Below are 18,359 nucleotides of genomic sequence, written 5' to 3'. Positions count from 1 at the left end.
GAGTGGCACTGTTTGAGTTGGTTGCGGCACCTTGGAGAGGTGCAGTTTGGCTGGAGGAAGTAGTTTAATGGGGTTTTCTAGTCAACTCCACTTCATGTTCTCGTTCTGCTTTTTCTGACCGCTGACAAAGGGAGACCAACAAGTGTAGCCCTCCGTAGCCACACCTTTCTCCACTGCGAGGGGCTCTGTTGCCCTGGAACTCTAAGCTAAAATAAGCCCTTTTTTTCTCCCTTCTTTTGCCTGTCTATTCGATCACAGCTACAGAAAGTCACGATAACAGGAGCTGTGTCTCTGGGTGAGGAACTGAGTCTCTTTTAACATTCTTAAACGTAGTATGGTGGTTTGAATGAGGACAGCGCCCAAAGGTTCATATGCTTGAATGCTTGGTCCCCAGTTAATGGAAGTGTTTGGAAAGGATTAGTGGGTGTGACCTTGTTGGAGGAGGTGTAGTCTTGTTGGAGGAGGTGTGGCCTTGTTGGAGGAGGTGTGGCCTTGTTGGAGGAGGTGTGGTCTTGTTGAGGTAGGGGTGAGGTTTCAAAAGCCCATGCCAGGCCCACTCTCTCTCTCTCTCTGCCTCCTGCTTGTGGATCAGGATGTAAACTCTCAGCTAGTGCTCCAGCACCATGCCTGCCTGGACCACACTCCCTACCACGATGATCATGGACTAACCCTCTGACACGTTAAGCAATTCCCTAATTAAATGCTTTCTTTAATAAGCTGTTTGGGTCATGGTATTTCATCAGAGCTATAGAACAGCAACTAAGACAGGTGAATTGCAGTAATATATCAAATGAACTAGACTTTAGTTGGAGGAAGCTGGAAAGTGTCCCACTGGAGCAGTGGTTCTCAATCTGTCACAACCCCTTTGGGGGGTTTGCATGATCATATATCCTGCATATCAAATATTTATATCACAATTCATAACTGGCAAAATTACAGTTGTGAAGTACCAATGAAATAATTTTGTGGCTGGGGGTCACCACACCATGAGGAACTGTACTAAAGGGTCACAGCACTAGGAAGGTTGAGAACCACTGCCCTGGAGAACACACCTTCCTAGCAATCACCTGAAACAGCGTCTTGTGCGCCTGCCCTGCCACCCCCTTCCTGCCAGCTGCACAACCCACTGCTCAGAAATATTCTGAGTCACACAGTCAGTCCTGGACCCCTCAGAAAAGGTGCCCCCCACATCTTCTCACACTTCAGGACCGCTGGAGTAGAGGCTGCCATGGGAAGGCAGTGAGTTCCAGTGGCTTCCACCTAAAATGCTGCTGTCTACAGTGGCCACTTTGCACGCAGTAGTAACTGTGATTGGACCACGGGTAACTTATCATTCACCCCAATCGAATCTCAGGACACAGCCACCTCTGGTGCCGGGAAGACATGGCAGTTATGACAACTACAGATGGTCAATCATTCTGCATCCTAGGGGGAGGGTGGGGAAAATGGCTAACATTAAAGAGTAACTCCAATTTAAAACTACTGACCAATATCGTCATGTATGCTCACACGACCATCTTAAACCACCAATGTTTCTTACTCCCAAGTAGAGAAATCAAGCCTTTCTGTGGATGGAGAAAGTTTGAAGTGTGGAAGCAAGCTGGTGCAACTCTCCTTAGGCCTTCTGACTTCTCACCCTTTCATCTTTCTTCCTTCCTCTCCCTCTTCCTTCCTTTGCTGTGTATGTGTGTGTGTGATTTTCATGCACATATATGCATATTCACATGTATGTGAGTACACACACACACACACACACACACACACACACACACACACACACACAGTGTGAGGGAGGCATGAATGGGGAAAGTTAATGACCAGTATGTTCCTCAATAGCTCTCTACTTCATTCAGACAGGCAGGGTCTGTCCCTGAACACCAATGCCAGCTTATTGAGCTAGCCAGCTTGCCCCAGGGATCCTCAGTCTCTGCCTCCAGAGTGCTGAGATTAGAGGCTGCCACCATGCCTGCGTGGTTTTTACACAGTTCTGGAATCTGAACTCCAGTCCTCAAGTTTGTGTGGCAAGCACTTTCTCCACTGAGTCAACTCTCCAGTCCTCATCCACATCTTAAAATCACCATTACCATCGCATCACCCTCTTTGGTGACCAACACATTCAAAGGCTCCCACGAGGTCAACAAGATATGGATGGTCCCAAAGATCACAAAGCCTTCTAGCTGTAACCAGCTCAACTTCGCCAAGTGAATTCCGGAGCCAGCCCTGGGTCCACATCCCCCAGCCTCTGGTGACAGGATGAAGGGACACAGGTGCCTATGTAACCAAGCAAAACAGGGGTGCAAATAACTAATGGATTACTGGCTGCTGAGGAAGAGTCATGCATTTCACCTGTCACCTTAGTTAACCAGGATTGCAAGCCAGTGGCAAGGTAAGGACTCAATAGTTTACAGCCAGAGATCAACAGTTTACACAAAATTTTAGGCATATTTAATAAACAATGATATTTTTCAGGAAGGTGAGAATGTCGCCAATTGATGAGAATATTTGCTCAGTATGCACAAAGCCCTGAGTTCAATCCCTAGCATGCATAAAACCATATGTGGTATACCATACATGTCTATAATCCCAGCACCAAGAAATAAGCAGCATGAAGATTAGGATTTTAAGGTTACACCTGGATATACAGTGATATTTCCAGCGGAGACCAGACACAGTAAAAAAAAAAAAAAAAAAAAAAACCTCTGTACTTGCATTATATCCCACATTGCTCATTGACTCCCAGGAGTAGGGACAGAGCATGCCAGGTGACGTCATCAGGATAGCCTCACTCAAACATGCTACTGATGGAGGCCTTCAGGCAGGAGGAGGGCTCTCCTCTGTGAGTAGAAGAGGCTTCCAGCAGAAGGAGCAGAAAGTCCCACAGTGGTGGAAGATGCCCAGCTCTGTTCCTGGGGGAACCATCCACCATCAGACTTAACCCTCTGAATGTCATCAGCTGTAAACATAAAACATTAGTTACACCCTTATTATACCTTTCTAGTCTCTCCAAGCATGTTCAAATATCCAAAGGCTGGCTCTACACCTCGTCTCTCTGAATCCTGAGAAATACTCTCACTCGTCCAGGAAACAGTAGATACTCAGTGAGGATCTGAGAATCTCATAAACACAAAATGGTCCAAGTTCCATGGAGATCCAGAAGCCCATGACCTCTGCCTTCAGATGAGTTTGAACTTTCCTGGCCAGATCGGGTCTGCCTGTGACCTTTATCACCATTCACATCTGTGTATAATGGGAGACCAAATTTATGTATATTTATGCATAAACTGAGCAGAAACCAAATATCTGTGAAACCACAGGCCTCCCTATGATGCAAGAGGAGGTGATGAGAAACTGTGGGCTGGTCTAATGTAGCCTCAGGAGAAGAAAGCATTGGTTATTTCTTTCCCAGTTGCAAAAGCATCGCAGGCTGTTTTCAAAAGAAATTACCAGAAAAGGCGCACAGAAGACAAACCATAAATCCGCGGGCCGGGAGGCAGCGGAGGGCTCCGAGAACCTTATTCCAAACATCAAGCAAAGCTCTCCAGTACAAGCACATTAAACATGCACACGTGACTACGGATGTGCGTGCCCCCTTATCGTTTAAGTCGGCCTCACACCAACCAGTGACTTCACTGCCAATCTCAACGTCACGGGAAGAACACTACAGACGTCAGCTTTCCCGTCCACCTGAAGGAAGTGAACGGGCCGTTTGGGAAAGCAAGGGGGGGCAACTCCAAATATCAAGAGCTGGTGTCCCTGAAAAGAGGCGCATCCGCGTTTGCTTTCTAATGAATAGCGTAACCAAAAGCAACTTGGAAAGGGTTCATTTCATCTTACAGGTTATAGTCCAGCGAGGGAACTCAAGGCAGAAGCTTGAAGAAAAGCAAAACAAGCACAGAATGCTGCTCACTCGTTTGCTCCAGGTTTTCATCTCCTTCAGCGACCTCTCTCATACGGGCCGGGCCCAGGTGCTCAGCAACAGCACCACCCACGGTGGGCTGAGCCTTTCTACATCAATTAGCAATCAAGGAAATGACCCAAACATGCCCATCAGCCAAGTGAAGAGACTAAGGGGCGGGTGAATTGAAGTAAACACCTAACCAGGCAGAGAGTGAGTGAGAGTGAGCGGGGACCCTTCTACCTTCCACCAATTCTCCTAAACCTCAGCTTTCTCCTTCAGTTAACGTGAGAGTCCGGGGGGGGAGGGGGGGAGACAGCTCAGTCGGTGAAATTGTTTGCACAGTGTGCATGCAACTGTGGGCTCAGGGTTCCCCGCACGCCATGTAAACTCGGGTCTCATAATGCACTGCTCTAAACCCAGCACTCAGGAAGTTTAGGCTGAAGGAAGGATCAGAAGTTCAAAGTCATTCTTAGCTGCACAGTGAGTTCAAGGCCAGGTTGGGCAACCAGAGTCCCGGTCTCAGAGGAGAAAAAAAAAATGTTCTGTATGCTGCTCTTCACTTTCCTCTTTGCACTCATGGCCCACAGGATGTTCCCCGTTAAGGTTGCCCAAGGAACAAAGAAGGTTCCCTCCAAAGTGCCAGCGACAAACCTCAGCTGGGCTGGATGAGAAATGGAGACCGTAAGACCAATTCTGAATAGACCCAGAGACCTCGGAGGGTTTGGCTGGGCTGTACAGGTTCCACCGCAAAGGCATGGATGTCTTCTGAGGCTTCTCCAAGGAGACAAGAGGATTTAAGACTGTCTCCCGGCAAAAAGCAAAGCAGAGTTTACTTTGCCTCCTCCTCTGTTTCCATTGACTTTTCCAACGGTTCCACGGCCACAGAACGCATTCCCAGTCAGGAGGGACGGGCTGCCCATCTCTAAGGAAAACTATTTCTTAGGATCTCAGAACGTGAAGACTGGGAGCATTCCAGGGAGCCAAGAATCAGCAGGGTGGGAATAGAGAGAACAATGATTTCCATGAGGCAGGGCAGGTACATGCAGGCCCCAGAGACCAGACAACCCATCCCGACCCAGTGATAGGTTGTCACGGGAGCCCACAGATTTCCATGAGGGCAGGGCAGGTACATGCAGGCCCCAGAGACCAGACAACTCCATCCCGACCCCAGTGATAGGTTGTCACGGGAGCCCACAGGACTGAGGGGACTCCCCTAATGGCTGCAGCAGAGCTCCGTCTGACTGTCCTGCAAAGCGAGCCACGATCCTTGGTTTCCTAGCTCCCTACGAGTATGAAGAGAGGCCCTGTTTGCCTCCCATGTCCACCTCACCCCCCTGCTTCCTTTCTCCATTTCCCACTTCCTGGCCACCCACAGAGATTGTGCTAGAAGAGCAGATTACAAAGTTCTAAGGCTTCCCACGATCAGACCTTCTCAGGGTTGCAGATCTGATTCTCAGAGTTGCAGATCTGGAGAGATATTTCCGAGGTGCCACATGGCCTGCCTCTGTCCTTCTAGAGGGAATGTACACACACACACACCCATGTGTCTGCTTCAAGGGTAGTAACAAGGGTCGGACAGAAATGCTTTATGCAGTGACCTAGAGCACGCCCCAAGCACAGGATCATTGGAAGAGTAACTTGGGAGCTGCTGCTTAGTGGAATGCACTTAGTTCCTGGGCTATGTCCAGAGGTCCAGAGGCCTCCCAAATGGCTGCTCTTAACCTGGCCCTCTGCACAGCACATCACTCATGGCACATGAGTCACCAAACCCAGGTCCTGATTTAGCCTTCCCTGCCGTCCCTTCCAGGTTGCTGAGGAAACCCCTGCCCTGCAGTGTTAATAAATGCCTTTTATACAGCAGGTACCTCCAGGGGTAAATCCTGCATTGAATTCGCCCAGGGGAAAACGGACAGAGCAAGAGAAAGTGAGTGCAGTTATATGAGCCCAGGCCGACCTGAGCTTAAGCTAGACCAGTACATCTCAGCAAGGTGGCTCCTGTCAGATGATGGAGATCCTTATAACTAAGAGAAGAAATGCTTGTCGTGAGGATGAGGTCAGAAAATGTGTGTCTCAGATGCCCATGTCAGACCACCAAAGAGTCCATGGGAAAATGAAGAGTGTGAACACCCAGGCTCCATGAGAAACACTCAAAGTAAATACCCGCCGATGTTGCTGAGATGCACTAGGATCAGAAACAATGACTATACCCTGCTGCTGCAAGCATGAACTCCTCCAGACACAGTGAGTCTACTTACTGGAAGACAGTGTGACATGGGAAGATGAAAGAGTCCTGGTATGTCCGTGTGCTGCAGGGAAAACCTAGGGAACAACCCACATCTACTCCAGCTCAAGCCCCAGAGATGTCTACCTAGATAACTGTAAGACTGAGAATCAGATGATCAAGGAACTTGATCATGGTCACATGCACCTTCCCAGAATAGTGGACAGAAGGCTATGAGTTGGCATACCAAAAACAAACAAAAACAACAACAAAAACCCTATTAAAGTTCCGTGAGCTTACTGCTGTGACACGGTAATGCTCCCCCGTGTAAGAGACACGAGGCGGGAGCCACAGGCCAGGGCCAAGAACTCCCTAAGGGAAGTGATACATCAAGAGCAGCCGCGGGTTGTAAGAGGTATTTGATAAAGATAGATGCTGATGGGGCTGGAGATCTCTATGCCCGGGTCTGGAACGTTCATTTGAGTACACTGATCTATTGGATATATACCGCTGTCTTCTGCTTAGCCAGACTGACTGAGCACCGACCAACAGACACAGTGAGACCGTGAGAAAGGCTTGTCCTGGTGTGTTGTGGCATCCTGTCCCTGTCTTAGCAGCCCACTGGATGAGACGGACTTGACATTCTGCTTTCAGCACACCACCAGCGTGTGTGCCAAGGGACCACAGCCCAGCTCAGCCGTGTTCAAAGAGCCTGCTCAGGCCAAGCAGAGTGGTGATCAAGTCCCAACTTTGAGGGCGAGACCATATGGGCTCCCTACATTGTAGCTAGAGAAGACAGCGTATGCTCCCATCTGTCACCTTCGGAGCAATGGTGACAGCGGCCCTCCAGCGATCCATGTGTATATCCCTGGAATCCCAGGCTGGCTCTCCCATCCCCAGTCTGCATACATCCAACTTTAGAAGCCTCAGCTGTAACCCCAGAAGAAAAGCTGAGACTCTGACAGGGAGCTGGTGAAAACAGACAGATTGGGACCGGTGGTGGGAGTGGAGTGCGTGGTGGCCTGCAGAATTTACAAGACAATCCACGGTTCTAAGATTGGAAACGGGGTGGGAGGGAGTGAAGACATTTCTTTTACTTAAAAATAGAAGCGTTTGCAAAGAGGTGGCCCTCGGGGTGTACCTCCAGGTATTCTCCCAGATGTCAGGGGACAATGAGAACTGGTGCATTGCTGAGTCCAGATGCTGCTCCAAGAGATTGCTGTACTGGTCAGACCCGGGCACACACCATGAAGAGGCAGCTCTGGGTAAACCATGCAAAGCTGCTTAGAAACAGGCTCAGGATGGACAACACAGGGTGCTCACTCCCCATGCCATCACCCTGTGCAGCATGTTCTTTGGTCCCAGCTCTGCCAATGCCCAAGGGACATCAGATGAGCCACTTGCTGGGTAACCATCTTGTTCATGATACTGTTCCAAAAAGCCACTCCCACACTTCCCACAGACACCTGTACGAAGAGCAGGTATATCTCAGACAGAGCAGCGTCCTGTGACCTGAAGGGTGGACTGAAGTCTCTGGAGGACACTCGAAATGTGTTGGTGGCCTAGAGAAGCAGAGGCAGCCCCTTAGGAGTTGCTTCATGGGTCCAACTTAGTTCACACAGCCCTGGGAGCCACTGATGGGTTCAATTACAGGTGTCTCAAGATGTTTGACATTTAAGAGTATTCTGTGGGGCCAGCAAGAGGGCTCAGGGGGTAAAGGCTCTTGCTGTTGAGTCTGATACTTGGTACCCATGTCAAGGTGTGAGGAAAGAATATCAACTCTACAATGTTGTCCCTGATACACACACACAGACACACAGACACAGACACACAGAGATTCATACAGACACACACACACACACACACACACACACACACACACACACAGAGAGAGAGAGAGAAGAGAGAGAGAGAGAGAGAGCATCATCACCACCACCACCATCACCACTACCACCAATAACAAGTAATTTTTTAAAATTATATGTATGAATGTTCTACCTGCATATATGTATGTGTACCATGTGCCTGGTGCCCACAAAGGCTGGGAAAGGGCATCAGATCTCCTGGAACTAGAGTTACAGATGGTTCTGAGCCACCATGTGGGTGCTAAGAACTGAAGCCAGGTCATCAACAAGAGCAGAAAGTGCTCTTAACTAAACACTGAGAACTCTCTCCAGCCCCATCAAATAATTTTTTTAAAAAAAGAAGGAAGTAGCTGAGCAGCTTCATAGGCTGAGACTCTAAAAGGTGAGGGTTGACTGGAAAGCGTCTTGTGCTCTCCCCATGGTGTGTCTATTTTCTGCACGGCTATCAGATCACGTGTGAGGGGGAGCCCTCTATGCGTGCATGCATGCCTTTAGAAGCATGGACGATTGTTCTTGGCTGGAAGCCAAGCAACCTTGTAGATACCACTGTAACAGACAGAGCATCAGACAGACCCAAGGATTCTATGAAACAGAGGGAATCTGGGTCTAAGAGATTCTCAAACTTAAGACTCAACTGCCAATCACACTCCCAAGCAAGCATATGAAGTCCAGGGTACCTCACTGTGGTCGCCTGTGACTAGGCAGCTTCCCACAAGCCACCAAGGGATGTATACTGTAAAGTCTAGGCTGAAATACAAAAGCACACCCATCAACAAATGAGGCCAGTAAGGCAGACAGTTGCAAGGCCTTCCTAGGGGGTGCCTCTGACACACCTCTTTCAGGCAAAGTCCCAGCACTGGATATCAAGGACCCCAAGGCTAGGGAGTACCCTCAGGAGTTTACCAGCAAATGGAATGATCTCCTTTCAGGGCACCTCATCTCCAGTAAAAATAGAAACAAGAAAAGAATTTGCCAGTGAGCGTCCAGGACTCCTCAGCGGTCAGACACAAGTCCCCTATGAATCAGACAACCCTTTAAATGTGGTCTGTGCTATTCTGGCACCCCCCAATAAGCTCTTAAAAGGTTAAAAAGGATCACCTTATTTTGAAAGGCCCCCAGAGGGCCTTTGGCCATGGCAGATTTTTATAGCCTCGTTGAGGGTCAGGATATGTACGGATTTTGCATTCCCCCTGAATTTAACCAGTATTTAAGTGTTCCGATTATAGCTGGAAACACACGTCTCTTTCCAGCGTGTGGTTGGAGAGGTGGATGGGGAAACAGCTTTGGAAATTTACAGCCTAGAAATAGCATGTGGTCTGTCTGCTTGGGAAGAACCAACTCCCTGTGACAAACAGGGAGAAGCCCAGCATGGACCAGCAAATAAAGGACAGCCCAGAGAGCTTTTTGTCCCCATGCCCATCCCTGGACACTAGGAAGGCTTCCCAAGTCTAGGACACACCAGACTCAGAACTGGAACTGTGGTGACCGGGGCCAGGCTGCAATAAGTGTGAGCAATTGTCCTGAGAGGAGACTGGCTTTAAAGAAGCAACAAGAGGTTAACAGCAGGGGCTTCCTGTCCAGAGGACCCAAGTTCAGTTCCTAGCACCCACACAATAGCTCACACCTATCTGTAATTCCAGTCCCAAGGAACTGACACCCTCTTTTGACCTCTATGGGCATGATCAGGCATACACACAATGCACATACATACACATAGGTCACACGCAAACATATAAAATTTTAAAAAGTAAGCAAATCTTTGGGGAAAAGGGGGAGTAATAAAAGTGGAAGTGTAACCATTTCCTAAATTGCCTTGCATGAAGGAGCCATTGTACCTGGCTTTGGAAAGGCACTCTGAGCTACTGGCCGGCCCTGTGAAGTTCTTTGTATCTGGTTTCTACTCTGCTGAGATGGGGTCAAGAGTAAAGTAAGTTCCTGGGGAATTTGTAGGTTTTTTTGAATTTGTCTTGGGAGCATCAGCTGGGAGACCATGTTGAGCACAGGCCACAGGGGTTTGTTCCAATCTGGGCCTGGGCAAAATGCTGTTTGAACTTAGTTTTAAGGTAACCTGTGAGAAAAGATCACTGCATGGCCATGCCCAAAATAATGTCTGGAAACCACTGCACAGAATGATCTTGACCGTTCACTCAAAGCTGAACTTTGCATGGTTCCACATTTAGACGCACATTAACTCACAGTAAGATCTGCAGAAGAAAGGGACCCCACTCCATCCAATGGGCACCTCGTAAATGCACCTGGCAGTGAAACCTTGATGTATGCCCAAATTTCAAGTCACTGGAGAAAGTAAAACAAAACAAAGAAGTTTCTACACTTATCAAATACACTACTCACTGTTTCAAAGGAAGGTGAAAGTCTCAGGTCCCTCTGCTGTGGGATGCTCTGTATGTCCTGTGGGAGCCTGTTCTTGGGTTCCTCGTGGCTTTACCCAGCAGGTCCGTAGAGAGGATGATTAGGACCACAAGCTTGAGTCTCAGATGGTCTGCACTTGGCTGTGCTGGGGAATGGTCTGTATGTCAAGTTGCTCTGATTGGTCAATAAATAAAACCTGATTGGCCGTGGCTAGGCAGGAAGTATAGGTGGGACTAACTGAGAGGAGAAATAAAAGAACAGGAAGGCAGAAGGACTCACTGCCAGCCGCCCACCAGGACAAGCAACATGTGAAAATGCCGGTAAGCCACGCGCCACGTGGCAGGGTATAGATTTGTGGAAATGGATTAATTTAAGCTATATGAACAGTTAGCAAGAAGTCTGCCACGGCCATACAGTTTGTAAGCAATATAAGTCTCTGTGTTTACTTGGTTGGGTCTGAGCGCCTGTGGGACTGGCGGGTGACAAAGATTTGTCCTGACTGTGGGCCAGGCAGGAAAACTCTAGCTACATCCCTCTATGGTGATGAAAGAAAAAAAAAAAAAAACAGGAAATATGAAACCATGAAATAAATCCAGAACTAGACTTGATAATCACCCATCTCTGCACACGTGTGTGAAGGTGTGGAGAGTGTATTTGAACATCAAGTGCCTCCATCACCCTCCACCTTATTGTTCAAGGCAGGGTCTCTCACTGGCTGTTTAAGACAGGATCTCTCACTGAAGCCAGAGCTTGCCAGTTCTGCTAGACTGGCTTTTCAGCAAGCCCCATGGATCCACCCATCTCTGTCCCTCCCAGCCCAGGATAACAAGACATGCCATCGCACTAAGCTTTTGTTTAACATAAATTTGGGGGCATCAAACTCAGACCTGTGTGGCAACCTCTTAACGACTATGCCATCTTCCCAGCCAGAAAATTACCAATCTTACAATTACTATGTTCCTTCTTCATGTGTGTAAGACACAGGCAGAAGCCCCTGCTCTTACACAGGAGTGAGATCTGAACTGCCCACTTAGCTCAAATTCATCCAAAATGCTGCTGCTACCTTGGCTATTAGTCACTCCTTCTTCATTGATCATGTACACAATGATTTTGAGACACCTCCTAGCCGAGAAGGGCTCCCACCATCGTGCATGCTCTGCACAATGAAGTCAGCTGTGAGCCATGGAGCTTCTTGAACATTCAGCAGCAATAAAGACAAGTCAGCTTCCCTCTGAGGTTTTAAAGAAAAAAATGTACAAACTTGAGGTGAATTTCACATGAAGTACTAAGGATCTAGAGAGCTGGCTCAGAGGTCAAGAAGACTCGCTGATCTTGAAGACCAGAGTTGAGTTCCCAGCACCCACATGCTGCTCCCAACAGTGTCTTCCCATAATGGATCACTAGGCTTCAGCTATAACTGAGCCCAACAAAACTGTCAAGAGCATGTAATTCACATCACATCAAAAGAATCTTTTGAGGAAATGGGGTAGAGTGATTAACTGAGAGTTAAGAAAACCACTTTTCTCTTAAATCAGATAAATCAGTTAGAGAAAGGAAAAAGCATAGGCCAAACTTTCTCATGAGTAAAGGAAGAAAAATTTAAAACAAAATATGAGCAAATAGAATCCAGATGTGTGTGAGACATGTATTTAAACATGTTTCTCCAAGGACACAAGAGAATTTGACATTACAATAAGCAACGTGTCACGTAACACAGGAAAAAAACCTTGGCGGGGAACTAGTCCATCCCACCACACTGAGGGAAACCTCAACACGCATCTGTGATAAAAAACAGAAGACAGAGCTCTGAAACACAAACCAAAAGGGGGGGTGTGGACTTCCTTAGCCTAGTACACCAAACACAGAGAGAAAAGTGACAACACACAGCTTTAATTAAAATCAGCTTTAATTACTTCACTGCTTCCATTCCTCCTCAGCAGAAATTCCTCTACTACAAACAGAAAAATGAAGTCGAGTAACCTGTATTTCATTATTCACAACTGAATTTTATAGGTAGGGGAATCTTCAGACAGATTTTAAAGAACACTGAAGATGTGATAAAGTGATTCTATGTGGGGTCAGCCAAAAAAAAAAAAAAATCAATGAATGTGTGGGCAGACTTTGACGGCTGCTGTTCCCCAAGTCAGGCAGCTGGGAACAAACTCCACATCAGAGTGTGTCCCAGGCAAGGTTTCCACAGCAGTGACAAAACACCATAACCAAAAGCAACTTGGGGAGGAAAAGGTTTATTTCAATTTCTGATTCTCAGGTCCCACTCCATCGTCCAGGAAAGTAAAAGCAGGAACTCACACAGAGCAAGAACCTGGAGGCAGGAGCTGATGCAGAGGCCATGGAGGGGTGCTGCTTACAGGCTTGCTCCCCATGGGTTGCTCAGCCTGCTTTCTTACAGAACTCAGGACCACCAGCCCAGGGATGGCAGCACCTACAGAGAGCTGGGCCCTCCCATATCAATCCCCAAACAAGTGCATCACAGACAACCTAATAGGGATATTTTCTCAACTGAGGTTCGCTCTTCTCAAACAACTCTAGCTTGTGTCAAGCTGACATAAAACTAGACTGCACAGATGGATAAGGCTCATTTATACAAAAGCACAAGATTGAAGTAAACAAAGCTGTGAAGAAGGCATATGATAGAGACCCAATGTCCCCATAAGCAAGTTCAATGGGGAAAAAAATGGCTGTAAGTTCTTGTCGACCTGCAGAGCTAACGCAAGCCAGGCAATTCCTCAGTAGGGTTTGCTGGGTTTGGTTTTATGTCCTTGCTTTGGTGTAGGCTGTGCTCTGGTTCCCTTTCTCTTGGCTGTGGTAAAACACCATGACCAAAGGGAGTCAAGGGCTTCCCTCATCTTACACTCCTAGGTCCCAGTCCACCATTGAGGGAAGCTGAGGCAGGAACTCAAGGCAGGACACATGAAGAAGCACTGCAAGCTGGCTCACTTGCTAGACTGCTCAAGTTGAGTGAACTTTCTTATGCAAGCTAGGTCACCTAGGTGGGGATGGGGCCACCCACCCACAGTGAACAGGGCCCACCGACATCAGTTAACAATCAATACTATGGCTCTCATAGACCTGCCTAAGGTCAAGCCGATCTGGGCCACTCCTCAGTCAAGGGCTTCCCTCTCAGTTCATCCCAGACTGTGTCTGGTTGACAAAGCTGTCCAGGTCAGGGTGAGTTTTGCTTTGTTTTTTGTGTCTGATGCTATGATGCTTTATCAACTAACTCTGCAATTTTGTAGAACGTTAAAGGCCTACATAGAGCCAGGAGGAGGTTACAACTTCTTGGAGTCCAAATATGGAAGCTCCTCAGGAGCTACGGTGACACCATAAGAAACAGTGACACGGAGATGAGCAGAAAGAGGGACAGGAGGAACCCCAGACAGACACACAACACATAAGACAGTGTGGCTGTGCTCTCAGTCGGGGTTTTTACTGCTGTGAAGAGACACCATGACCACACCTCCTCTTAAAAAGGAAAACATTTAGTGGGAGCTGGCTTACACTTGCAGAGGTTTAGTTCACTATCATCATGGTGGGACGTGGCGGCACATAGACCTGGTGCTGTAGAGGTAGCTGAGAATTCTCCATCTTGATCTGCCGGTAACAAGAAGTGAACTGTTCCACACCGGGCATAGCTTGAGCTTCTGAGACCTCCAAGCCCACCCCAACAGGGACACACTTCCGCCAAGAAGGCCACACCGACTCCAACAAAGCCATACCTCCTAATAGTACCAAGCACTCCCTAGGTGCCAAGCACTCAAACACATGAGTCTTGGGGGACATTCCTATTCAGACCGTCACAGCATGTCATCAGGATTGGTGGAGAAAAAGGGGTGGGGAGGCTAATCAATGAGTCCCGTGTGCTGTTTGTCCCCCATGGATAAAAATCACACCAGCTCACAATATCCTCCACACACGAAGTAGCACCCAATAATTTACAAAACTGTCCAAAGAAAACATAAAGGAGCACCTTGGGGCCTCAGGATATAGAGCATCTCAGGTGCCTGCCCTTAATCGTCAGGCCCTTAACTGTCAGGCAACATTGATAAGATTCTGCATGCTGTAGCCAGGAGTGTGCGGCCATCAAAAAGACACTTCACAGAAAATGAAAATCAATGGCACAAAGTGGGAGCTGCTATTTTTAGCAGGCAACACTACCAATACTCTCCAGAACGTATAAAGACTGGTTCCAAGTCAGGGAGGGAAGATACAGCCTAATGGACAAAGGGCAGAAGTAGAAGTAGGACAAAGCGGCCATTAGCCATCGGAAGGATGGAGTGTGCAGGTGAGCGCCGACATGCCAGTCACGACACCACGAACTGGGGAAAAACTAACACGCCCCACAGCACAACGCAACAGGATATTTTTAAAGCACAATTTTGAAGGAAGGAGACTGGTTGTCTACTGGTGAGAGCAAGCATAGAGCTTAGCATGCTTTGGGAAATCACCAGGATGGTCTCGGATCTGATCATTAATGTACCTCTCTTCGGCACAGATGCCCTTTGTAGGCATTTTGATCAAGAAAAAAAAATGCATTTGCAAGTGAGAAAGATATACAAGAATATTGATAGTAGTGAGCTTGTGGCAGCCGAGACGAACAATAACCCACATATGTGTGACAGGAGAGTGCCTGGGTCATAACTACAGCTATAAGGAACCATAGGATTAAGTTAGAACACGGGCTGAGGGGTTGGCTCAGCGGGGAAGAGCATCGGACCTGGGTTCAGATACCAGAATCCACACAAAAAGCCAGGAGTGGCATGCTTTCTCCTTCAAGTCCTGCTTGAGTTCCTGCCCTGACTTCCCTCAGTGATGGACTGTGACCAGGAAGTGCAAGCTGAGACAAACCCTTTCCTCCTCTAAGTTGCTTCTGATCAGAGTGTTTCATCATAGCAACAGAAAAAAAAAAAAAAAAAAAAACTAGAACATATCAAAAGGCTGCATGGGAATTGCATAAATAACCCAACTGTATCCATGACTTGTCTCTTAAACACGTACTGTTCAGGTCCATATACACAGAAAGAAGTCAGGAGGAGGGAAGGAATTCAGCTTGTGATTGTGATTTTATTACAAACATTCTTTAATGATATGCTGGTGAGGACCATTTGGCTGCTTTGATCATTCCAGAAATATAAGAGGAAGAAGATGATGTTCTAACCTATCCATTACACCTGTACCTATCAGAAGCAGCCTCACCTAAATTTCGAATTCAAGTGTTTCATTTTTACTATCTATTCCACGTGTATAATATGAATGCTAAGAGACAGAGGCCCCAAAACATTGAGAAATACATGACCAGGCACAACTCGTACAATGATTATCATAAGCAATAAAGTCAGGATTAAAGTGAGGTTGCAGTGGCAGAATTATGCCATCCACTCTGAAGCATAGGACAAGGCCAAGATACTAATGGCTTTCTCATTTATATTTAATGCGGCAATAGTAAATGGGGCTGAAGTGGGGAGTTACTTATGCAGAGAGTATGAGAGAAGGCTGCACGGTACTCCTGCCAATGTGAATGTGCGTCTACGAAACTCTACTGTTGGCCTTGAGGGGATAATAAAAGCAACTCTGGCTTTAAAGTCAGAGGAAGGACACATTCATCTTCCTTCAGCACATGCCCCAGCTTCTCTGTCTGGGTCTTCTGCTCTTCGGGTTGCTGCTTGGACAGAAGCTCCGAAACGTACCATCACTATCCTGTGTCTATCTGCAAGCATGTCCCACAAATTCCCCGCAATGGGGTCACATAAAGAACCACAGGAAAAAGCCGGGCGGTGGTGGAGCACACCTTTAATCCCAGCACTCAGGAGGCAGAGGCAGGCAGGTCCTCTGTGAGTTTGAGCCCAGTCTGGGCTGCAGAGTGAGTTCCAGGAAAGGCGCAGAGCTACACAGAGGGCCAGAGCACTCGGTGTGGAAAGCACCTGCTGATACCAGTTCCCTGCACTCATGAAAAGCTGGGTGTGGTATGCTTAACCCCAGTGTTAGGGAGCAGAGGCCAGCAGACCTCAGGAGCTCACCAGCCAACCATCCTAGCTGGAACATCAAGCCTCAGCATAGTGAGAGACCCTGTCTGATCCAGTCTACCTAGCTGGAGGTCCACCGCTGCCTTGGCCCTGCAGGCTATGAAGCCCAGTGCACAGCAGCGGAGAGCTGGGATAACCAGATGGGGTTCTCTCACTCCCAGCCGTCCCCAAGGTGGGAGGGTGGTCAAGGCCCAGCCAAACTTTCTCAGCCAGATTTGTCCCACCCCTTTTTTAAAAATGAAGACTAGTCTCCAAATTGGAGGAAGAGGGAAGCAAATCTGAACGAAAGCAGAAATGTATATATCACTCCACTACTCCCTACCAGATGTGGACTGAGGTTATCTGGAGGGATCTTGAACCATGTCATTTCAACCCTAAATACTTGCAAATAATTTTTGCTTGGGCCACAATGTCATTTTCTGGTATTTTGGCCTCTTTAGCCCAATTTTTTTTTTTTTTTTTGAGTATGAAGCCATTTCATACTTTTTGGAATTTGAGACAGATTCCTAAACAAACGTCCTAGGAGGTGGGTGTGGGTGGACGCTGGACGGAATGCAGAATCCGCTCAGCCTTGGAAAGCTTTCAGGTCAGCTCCCTGATGGTTAACCCCACAGCTGGGAGAGCCTGCTTCTCTGGACCAGTAAGTTCCTTGCAGACAGTGCTGCCATGATCCTAAAATGTCAAGAGAAGATACAAGCTCACAACACTGTGTCCCAAGGAAGAGACGGGGCAGCGGGATATCCCTTGAAATGTCACCTTTGATGGCACCATGCACCTGACCACGGTACTGACTGAGCAAAGAAATGCATCCCTGTCCTCAAAACAGCAAGCTGGTAACGTGGGTATGTGGAGGGTGGGTCTGAAATTCCCGAAGCAGAGCCTTTTAAAGAACAAATAATGAGTGTGTGGCAGGAGAGGGCCTGCGTTTCTGGGGCTCAGAGAAAGTACCATGGAGATTCTTGATTTCTGGTCCCTCATCACTCATAGGGCCACAGGTGGTACCCACATTCACCACCTCTAAGTCCTGACTCCCAGGGTGTGAACCTCCCCATCACTAGACTCAGTTCCCTTCTCACTGCATCTCTCAGCCTCCACTGTGAGCAGACTCCCCATCTCTCCTGCATGCCAGCAGCTCCATTCTCCCTCATTTTTGTCCCTGTCTGTCTAGCCGAACAGCAACTCAGCTCGTGGCCTACTACTGTGTGCCTCCGACTCCCCAGCTGGGCCATGTAGGTTTAATATTTTAGCTCACGGTAGCAGCAGCGTGGGGTAGCTTGGTCACGTTGCCTCTGAAGTCTGGAAGCAGAGAGAGAGAGAGAGATGCCTGCAAATGCCAGTGCCCAACCAGCTTTCACCTTTTTGTTTAGTTCAAGACCTCAGCCCATGGAATGATGCCATCACCTTTAGGGTTAGTTTGCCTGTCTTAATTAATCCACTCTAGACACACACACACACACACACACACACACACACACACACACACACACGTTCAAAAATACGTCTCCTGGATGATTCTAGATCCTGTCAAGTTGACAGTCAATATTAACCATCAGAGCAGACGACCTGTCTTCCTAGATCACAAAGAAACACACCTGCAGACCTGTAGATTTCTTCCACCCAGTACACAGCATAGCTACATATCCCCCGACGGCATTCCCACGGTAAGCCCCAGTGCCTCCTCAAGCCAGAGACAAGAATGGCTTCAGCAGCACGCTCACGATGTCATTAGACGCAGTCAATCCCCCAACACGCAGATTGGGGAGACTGTTTCCAGCTAAAAAATAAATAACTCTTCTGAACTTTGCACAATCAATTGATTTTGTTCTTTCTGCAGCAAGGCTGCTCAAAGCACCTCCCAACTGTCTCCATCAATCCTGCCAGCACCGCCCCAGCCACCAGACCAAACCACCCCACTGGCATCACCAGTGACCCAGATGGCTCAGATCCCAGCATCCATCAGTCTG

General features: G+C 47.9%; 1 protein-coding gene across 2 annotated transcripts in view; it reads right to left on the bottom strand.

The window, feature by feature from the left end:
- The window catches only part of Rnf144a (ring finger protein 144A), a 121,229-nt gene that overhangs the window by 75,803 nt on the left and 27,067 nt on the right, over positions 1 to 18,359 (bottom strand). Inside the window, exon 1 of one of the 2 annotated variants that reach the window (XM_037198182.1) lies at positions 10,337 to 10,422. The exons of the other annotated variant lie outside the window; for it this stretch is intronic. The gene's annotated coding sequence lies outside the window, so the exon portion shown is untranslated. Of the gene's footprint in view, positions 1 to 10,336; positions 10,423 to 18,359 lie in introns of those variants that run through there. 2 annotated transcript variants of the gene reach the window in all.

The sequence above is a fragment of the Peromyscus leucopus genome, chromosome 22 (assembly GCF_004664715.2).
Source record: "Peromyscus leucopus breed LL Stock chromosome 22, UCI_PerLeu_2.1, whole genome shotgun sequence".
NCBI classification, from domain to species: Eukaryota; Metazoa; Chordata; class Mammalia; order Rodentia; family Cricetidae; genus Peromyscus; species Peromyscus leucopus.
The sequence above is the reverse complement of the archived record's forward strand: the minus strand, read 5'-3'. Positions and strand labels throughout refer to the sequence as shown.